The following is a 9,236-nucleotide window of genomic DNA, read 5'->3' as shown; positions in this document are numbered from 1 at the left end:
AATGCTAGTTAGCATGATTATCATAAAATAAACATTCCAGATTAGAGCTGGTCTTGGTATGCCTATACTAAGTATGTTCTGAAATAACCCTAAAACCTGATCAAGGTCTGTGAACCGTACAAAGTGGCTGGTTTACAAAATTCCTGAAGTTTTATTGCTGAGGCATTTGCTAAGACTTCCACTAATTCTCTCCCATTCTCAGGAATGACCACTAATTCTTTCAGGATTTCTAGCCTTGAAGCCAGTTTCCGCATTCCTAGTTCCCATCTTTAGAAGTGGAATAAGGCCTGGGTTGGCAGTCAAGTGACCAGTATCTGGCTGAGGTGTTTTTCTGAGTCACTTGTCAAAATCACGTCCCGTTCCTGGGCCTACAATTCCTTCCTTTTTTTTTTTTTTTTTTTTTTTTAAGATTTTATTTCTTCATGAGACACACACACACACACACACAAAGAGAGGCAGAGACAGAAGCAGGCCCATGCAGGGAGCCTGATGCGAGACTCGATCCCAGGTCTCTAGGATCACGCCCTGGGCCAAAGGCAGGCGTTCAACCGCTGAGCCACCCGGGCGTCCCCCTACAATTCCTTCCATTGCAAGAGAGAGTTGGACTAGATAACCCAGGTGTTCCCTTTGAGTTCTGACATTTTCTTATTCGATTCCAACATTTCAGGTGATTTTTTGTTTTTTACATTTTTTTTATTTGCTGTGAAGGGACTTTGCCATCTAGTGTGCTTCTCCAACTACCTTGTGGTCATCTATACCTAGCTACTCCCTGCAGAGTCCTCCACCTGTATAAGTGAAGGCAAGATTTCCCATCATCCCATGAGCTCTTCATCCTTTCCTTCCTGAGGTTCCTGAGGATGACCCCACCATTCTCCTGGGCCCAGGGCAAAGCTTCAGATGCCCTAGATGCCCTGTGTTGCCTCTCCACATCTCTTCTCCGTCTCCTCTGCCATTTTTGAGCAGCTGCTTGTGTTCAGGCTCTCCTCAGCCCTCCTTTTGACCAGTGCTTCTTAGATTTTAATGAGCTGCCGATCACTGGGGGATCCTGTTCAAATACAGATTCTGATTCTGTAGGTCCGGGACGACCAGTTTCCACATTTCTAACAAGCTCCAGGTGGTGCCAAAGCTGCTGGTAACCTACCACGCTCTGGGCAGCAATGCACTTAGTCTTCTGGTGAGAGTCCTAGAATCCAGATGTTTTCTTTTTTAATCCAATTTTCAGGTTAGCATTCTTAAACTTTGATACTGTTCTTCCTGCTAAAATATTATGGCTTACATAATTGAATAGTAAATAAAATCTCTTCACAACAAAACCTCAACCTGTGCTGTTGCCTTAACTCCTACAATCCCCAGCCTGCATTTAACCTAATTTATCTAAGTAGCCTACATGTAGGCTGGCGGGGTGCTTTCAGGATATGTTTTTCACTTTCTGCCCTCATGCCTTGCTCAGGCTTTATGATTGCCTTAAAATGCCATCCTCCTTCTTTTATTTCTGTTACTCAAAATCTTGACACAAATACCACTCGGTCCAAAAACAAACATTTGTTTCCTTGAACGTCATCCCCTCCTTTAAATATTCATGGTGCTTTGCTTACTTTCTTTATGATGATTCACATTCTTCTCTGTAATTCCTTTTTTTTTTTTTTCCTCTCTATAATTTCTATTTAGGCATCTGCTGCGCCTCTCCCATCAGACCCAGGGCTTCTTGAGGAGATGCTTCAAAACAGGAAAGGACTGTTTAAAACAAATGAATGGAAGCGCTCTGTCACTAATTACCTAAACTCGTACAGGCTGAAAATATGAAACAAATTTAAAAAAGGCTTAGATAGCTTCATACTGCATCGCGCCGTTGGCCATTACTGAGGGTGACTAGGACTTTTGGGACATAACCTCCCGCCTCTTATTCATTTATTCTGCATCTCTGAGTGCTGTCTCTGGGCAGGACCAAGGAATAAGGCCAGCACCGTGCAAGTCGTGGTATCTGGTGGGAGCAACTGTAGGCGCCAGGCAGTTGCTTAGGCCCTTGTCTGAGGCAGGGTCCTGGGCGGAAGGAACAGTCAGTCTGCTTCATGACATAATTGTCACATTCTGAAAACCTACGACTCTGGACATAGTATACTTACTAAACTAACAAATCCATGAGGATTTGTAGAAATGTGCTTTCAGTGTAATGTCATCTCTGCTTTTGATGGCCTCCTCTCCAGCACTGATAGCTGCCACCTGTGCTTTCACCATTCGCTTTAGCGCCTCTGTCTGAGCCCGACACACTTATCTTTACCGTCTCAAGGGAAGGCAGGGAGTTTCTCACGGACTTAAGCCCTTCTGTTCACTCATGGGTCACTCTCCTAAGAAAGAGTTAATCTCATGGACATATCCATGACCTATGTGAGGAAGATCAGAAAGTATTGTCATGCTGTTCTTTTTTTTTTAATTTTTTTATTGGAGTTCAATTTGCCAACATATAACACCCAGTGCTCGTCCCACCAAGTGCCCCCCTTAGTGCCCATCACCCAGTCACCCCCACCCCCCGTCCACCTCCCTGTCCACTACCCCTTGTTCGTTTCCCGGAGTTAGGTGTCTCTCATGTTTTGTCACCCTCACTCATATTTTCACTCATTTTCTCTCCTTACCCTTTATTCCCTTTCACTAATTCTTATATTCCCCAAATGAATGCATGCTGTTCTTAAAGCTTATTGATGAGGCTAAGTGGAGACTAGTTATTTTGGAACTTCTGCCGCTCCTGAGAAATCAGATTGTTAAAAAGCTTAAATATGTAATCCCCAACCAATCCTCCTTATATCCTGAGAATTAGAGAATTTTAGAGCTTGAAAGTACTATAGAGATAAACCACCCTCTTCCCTCGGAGTTTCCTCAGTGAGGAAACTGAGGTGCATGATCACACATTAGCTTCATGGCCAAGTAAGGCTTTACACTTAAGTCTTCTGAGACTAAGAAAAATGATATTTGTATCTATATCTCTTTTATATCTGTGCCTATACCTGTATCTATACCTACCTACCTACCTACCATCTATCTCCTCTGTAATGTGTCAGGTACTGTGTGTTGGTGCCTTAGATGACTTATCACATTTAATTTTAACAGTTTAATCCCAGTTCCAAAAGTTAGGTGTCCTTCCAACTCTACTGAGAAATCCGAGTTTCAGAGAGGTAAAGTAACTTGTCTAAGAGCAAGCGTGCGGATGCTGCCCCGTGTCCTCAAGCCCCTTCCCAAGGGAAGACTTTACCTGGTGGTTAACAACAAGGGGCCCTGGCATGGGTGACACGAGAGGGAGAAAAAGGAAACAGTTGTTATCCTTGAATGATAAGGATATCCTTATTCCACCTTTTGGGTTTCTCTCTCTCTCTCTCTCTCTCTCTCTCTCTCTCTCTCTCTTTCCTGGTCACTGAATGTCATTGCTCAGTGTTTGTGGACTTCGTGCCAAGAGGCTTCCCCAACCCTCATGCCTCCTGGCTCTCATCCACTCTCTGAGATGGTATCTATTCCCGGAGCTTCCATGGTTCCCTTGCCTCGCGTACTCGTTATGCTACCCTTCAAGCCCCTGGAGTCGTTCATCAACATTGTCTGCTACACCTGCCCCACCAGTGCTCAACCCAGTGTTCAAAACGTGGAATTCATTTCCCTCTCTTTGCCTTCCTTTTGGAATTCCCGTTTTCTTTTTACCTGTAACATCTTTCTTCAGTATCTTATACCTACCCCTCAATGTCCTTTCACAGACGAGTCCTACCTTCTCCAAGAAGTCTTCTCCTACCTCATTCACTTATTAAAGAGGCATTTAGTGAGCAGCTGCAATGACGGGACCAGGAGAGAGAACAAGACAGATGCAGTCTGTGTCCTCACTGAGCTTCTAATCTGTAAATAAGTGCTTGCAATGACTGCTCTAGGGAAAGCCCAGGCAGGGACAACCTAATATACTGTCAAGTCTTCTGCATTGCTCCCATCCAGAAAGAGTTTGTCGACTATCAAGTTGAATTTTTTTTCAAGTGTGACAAAAGGTCTCGTAGCAGGATCTGTTCCTAGGCCATTTGCCTCTGGGTCCTGTGAGCACCGCTGCCGGGACTCCGGGTCTTCCAGGACTGGGACACCTCGTGGGTGCTTGATATCCGAGCGGTCAGCGCCAGGTGGGAAAAATTCTTGGAGCAGTTCTGCACGGATGTAAGCATATCCTGGATCAAGCAGCTGCCTCTTCGGGGGCTTACTGGGTGGTACTGGCAGGAATTCCAATTCTCTGGAGCTTGAATGAAATACACATGGCACACTTTAATGTGAATTCAGCTAAAAGCTGGCTGGAGAACAAATGACAGCCAAATAGCTGGCGCTGCCGTGGTTGTGAGTCTTCCCTTTGAAGAATGCGTCAGTACTGTTCTTCCCTCCAAAATCACCAGGTTATAGACCTAATGAGGGTTTTCAGTGGTTTGGGGATAGATAGTAGAACATAATAGGAAACATTTTAGAACAGCTCTTATTTCTGGTCTTAATCTTAAGCTGATTTTGGTATCTGGCTAAGCTTCTTAGATTGTTTCAGTATCTCCGTCTGAGAGGTGAGATGTACTCGTATGCTCTACTGTATGCCAGGCACACACGCCCTAGCACCCTCCCGATGCACACTTGCACATCTTGCACACGTGCAGGCATAGTGCTCTCAGGCAATCAAGGCCCATCAAGGGGCCTTCCTATTTGTGGTTTATTTTCGGCTTTTAAGTTCCATTAAGTACCATCTGAGAGTGACTATTTCATAACGGCCCACACTTGATAAAACCAGCTCAGGATTAGTTCATATGCCCAAGACAAACACGTGCAAAACAACAACAAAGACAACAGATGGTGTCAGGAGCGAACCAAAATTATTTTGGAAAGAAGTTCCAAATAGCAGCAAAAATAAAACAACTTTGTTTCAAAAAAAAAAGTCAAATTTAAAAATTCAAGAAATAATTTAATTTTAGAATTATAAATTAGGAAACTGTAGGAACATTCTTAACATTTGGTATGTTTTGTACCATAATTTTTGTTCCCTTAACATGCACTTTTTGAATGAGCTAGGAAATATTTTGTGCACAGATATCCTCTACCTCTTTCTATTGTATAAATGTTAAATCAGCAGTCCAAAAATACCCTGATACTTTAGCAAACCACATGAAAAAGTCTAATTTCCAAAATCTTTTAGTAGTTTGATTTCTCTTGATGTTATGTCCCCAAAACATCCTGGTATTTAAGGTTCCATGTTATAGATGGCAAAATGATTTGCCTATTCGTCAGTTTACATGGTGAGTGTAAATAATTGTAATTATTTAAATGACATGGCATGAGATGATTTCTAGCTTTCTTTCTTTCTTTCTTTCTTTCTTTCTTCTTTCTTTCTTTCTTTCTTTATTTATTTATTTATTTATTTTTAATGGCCACCAAAATCTAATTAGGGTCTGCCAAAAGAAAAGGAGTACTTGCTTTTAAGCATGGTTTCTTTTCAGCTGATTTTATTTAAGATTTGGGGGCCATATTGTTCTACCTCAGAAGAACAGGAGCCCTCACAGAAACCCGAAACAGTGCCCAAGAAAGGCCTAAAATTTGCAGTTTATTGAGGGCTTTTTGCTTCTTCACAGATCTACAGATACTCAAGGAGCAGCGTCATGGAGAAAAGCCACCACGCAAACATATAAAGTGCAGATCCATGGCCCCAATTTTGAAGGCTACAATGTTCAGTTGTGCAACATTAAACTGAAATCTTATTCAGTTTTCAGCATTAGCTAGAGAACAAGTAAAGGTTAAGAGACTGTAGAAATGCCATCCAATTTGCCAACTTCAAAAACCTGGCTTAATGCTGGAATTTGGAATAAAAGAGGAAGGTGATAGTGAGGAAGTATGAGTCAGAAGAGCTGAAATCTCAGTGAAATTTCCCTTGGCTACTCCAAAAGAGGCTGTCATTAGTAGCCAAGAATTCAAACTTTGTTAAGGACATCTCATGTGGGATTTGGAATGAAGCTCCAGGGAAGGATCGAGAACCACCCATGTACTAAGGACATTTACTCTGGCCTGGCTGTGGGGTTGGTGATGGGAAGAGACTCCTACTGCTATGATGCCCTTCACCAGCTTCTCAGAGAGGCCCAAGTAGGCTGCCTGCTGGATGGGGGGGTGGGGGGGTGGGAAAGTCAAATCACCAAGGGTGTGGACAGTCCTCTATCAAGAAAACATCACTAGGCAGAGTGATTCTGTGTACCAGGCCCTCTCAGTCACAGGCACGAGGCACATGATGCCACATGATGCTAAGGAAGCTTCTGAACAGTTAAAGACCTGTCCGTGGTCATGTGCGGGTAACTTGGAATCAAAGCTTGTCCGATACCTGGTTCTAAAGGTCATCTTAATAACCACTGTGCTCTACTCCTGGTCTCTGTCATTTGCCATTCCCAGTGCCCTGGTGCTCAGAACTCATCCCATGAACCTGATTCTTTATAGCACAACCCAGGCGTTTAGTGGAAGTCTTCACTGTTACTCTTCTTTTTCCTCTCCCAAGCCCATTTCTTTTCAAAGACTTTGTATCTTATAGGCAAGGGGAAATGAGAGAGAGAGAGAGTGAGTTAGAGTGAAGAGGAAAATACACCAGCTTATCATAACAGCAAAACTTTGGCTAACATACGGGAGCACAGAGAAAAAGAGGCAGATGTTTTCTAATCCCTTAACCATAAATCATGTTGGGACACCCTTCTTTTTTCTTTGTTTGCTTCGGCTAACTACATCTATGTGATCGGCTTTATTACAATGCTTCAGTGTTGTTTATAAGTAGATGGAAAATGTTTTATTATTGGTTTCTAATTTGTTACTGAGTTTCATTTTCAACAGATTTATGAATCACATTCAGGAGGCACCCCACTTTCTGTAATGTTGCCTTCTTGGATCTTATTAGAGACTTTTAAAATTTATCCTTAGCTTTTTTCTGTTCTCTCCTTGGATACCAATGTTTTTCCCAACATCTTGCCTTCATTTTCTTCTCTGTACACTCTACTACTGCAGAAGCACACATTCATCTGGATGGAAAAATATAGAGATTTCAAGGTTAATCTTACAATAAATCAAGTCTGGGCTCCCTTGAATTTACATGCAAAATGGATCATCTTCTCTTGGTAAGCTTCTCCTAACCCTTTTAAAACAGTGCTTTTTATTTTTATTTTATTTTATTTTATTTTATTTTATTTTATTATTTTATTTTATTTTATTTTTTAAAAGATGCTATTTACTTGAGAGAGAGAGAGAGAGAGAGCTAGAGCGAGCACAAGCAGCAGGGAGAGAGAGAGGGAGGGGGAGAATCAGACTCCCTAGTAAGCAGGGAACCTGACATGGGTCTCGGTCCCAGGACCCCGGGATCAAGACCTGAGCCAAATGCAGATCCTTAACTGACTGAACCACCCAGGCACCCCAAAACACACTGCTTTTCAATGGCAAAGGGCCAGAATATTAACATGCCCATATTTGCAAGCCTTCAATCGAAGGGTATTTTACTTCATTCTCAAGATTGTTTTCTCCACTTGCTTAAATTACTCCAAATCATATAGTTGATATAAAGGACTGGAAAAAAAGAAATAAGGCATTTTTTAAAAAAAGTAACTTCAAAAAGTAAAATTGAATTGATTGCTTTAACAAAATTTTTAATTATGTACAGTTAACATACAGTATGATAATAGTTTCAGGTATCCAATGTAGTGATTCAACAACTCTGTACATGACTCAGTGCTCAACAGGATGAGTGGACTCTTAATCCTCTTTACCTATTTCATCCAGCCCCCCACCTACGTCCCCTCTGGTAATCATTAGTTTTTTATTGTTTAGAGCCTGATTTTTGGGTTGTCTCTTTTTCCATTGCTTTTTTTTTTTCCCTTAAATTTCACATATGAGTGAAAGCATATAGTATTTGTCTTTCTCTGACTTATTTCACTTAGCAGTATATTGTGTGTAGAATATTACTACGCCATAAAAAGAACTAAATCTTGCCATTTGCAATGGTATGATGGATGTAGGGAGTATACTGCTAAATGAAATATATATATATATATATCCCACTTCTTTATCCATTCATTCTATTGATTGACACTTGGGCTGCTTCCATAATTTGGCTATTGTAAATAATGCTACAACAAAAATAGGGATGCATATATCTTTTCAAATTAGTGTTTTTATATTCTTTGGATAAATACCTAATAGTGGAATTCCTGGGTCACATGGTAATTCTACTTAAAAAATTTTTTGAGGAACCTCCATACTGTTCTCCACAGTGGCTGTACCAGTTTGCTTTCCCACCAACAGTGCATGATGGTTCCTATTTCTCCGCATCCTCATCAATACTTGTTTCTTGAATTTTTGATTTAAGCCATTCTCACACCTGAGGGCATCTCATTGTGGTTTTGATTTGCATTTTTCTTATGATGAGGGTGTTGAGCATCCTTTCATGTATCTGTAGGCCCTCTGTATGTTTTCTTTAGAGAAATGTCTGTTCGTATCCTCTTTCTACTTTCAAATTGGATCATTTGTTTTGAGTTGTGTAAGTTCTTTATATATTTTGGGTACTAACCCAACATTGGATATGTCATTTGCAAATATCTTCTCCCATTCAGAAGGTTGTCTTAGTTTTGTTGATTGTTTCCTTTGCTATGCAGAAACTTTTTATCTTGACGTCCCAATAGTTTATTTCTACTTTTGTTTCCCTTGACTCAGGAGACGTGTCTAGAAAAATGTTGCCATGGCCAATGTTAGAGATATTACAGCCTATGCTCTCTTCTAGCATTTTAATGGTTTTAGGTCTACATTTAATCTTTAATCCATTTTGAGTATATTTTGTGGATGGTGTAAGCCAGCGGTCCAGTTTCATTCTTCTGCATGCAGCTGTCCAGGTTTCCCAATACCATTTGTTGAAGAGACTTTTTCCCATTGAATATTATTTTTCTCAAATATTCATTGACTATATAATTGTGGGTTTATTTCTGGGCTTTTTATTCTATTCCATTGATCTGTGGGTCTATTTTTATACCAGTATCATACGGTTTTGATTACTATGGCTTTGTAGTATATCTTGAATTCTGGAATTGTGATGCTTCCAGCTTTGTTTTTCGTTTTCAAGATTGTTTTGGCTATTTGGAGTCTTTTGTGGTTCCACACATATTTTATCATTGTTTGTTCTACTTCTGTGGGAAAACTTGTTAGTATTTTGACAGAGATTGCATTAAATCTGTAGGTTG

The 9,236-nt window shown here is 40.9% G+C and overlaps 1 protein-coding gene across 1 annotated transcript in view; it reads right to left on the bottom strand.

The window, feature by feature from the left end:
* Window positions 1–6,880: 6,880 nt before the first annotated feature.
* The window catches only part of SLC44A5 (solute carrier family 44 member 5), a 350,897-nt gene continuing 348,541 nt past the window's right edge, over window positions 6,881–9,236 (bottom strand). Inside the window, exon 24 of the mRNA XM_025417966.3 lies at window positions 6,881–7,034. The gene's annotated coding sequence lies outside the window, so the exon portion shown is untranslated. The remainder of the gene's footprint in view (window positions 7,035–9,236) is intronic.

Source organism: Canis lupus, chromosome 6, assembly GCF_003254725.2.
Source record: "Canis lupus dingo isolate Sandy chromosome 6, ASM325472v2, whole genome shotgun sequence".
In the NCBI taxonomy this organism is placed as follows: domain Eukaryota; kingdom Metazoa; phylum Chordata; class Mammalia; order Carnivora; family Canidae; genus Canis; species Canis lupus.
The sequence above is the reverse complement of the archived record's forward strand: the minus strand, read 5'-3'. Positions and strand labels throughout refer to the sequence as shown.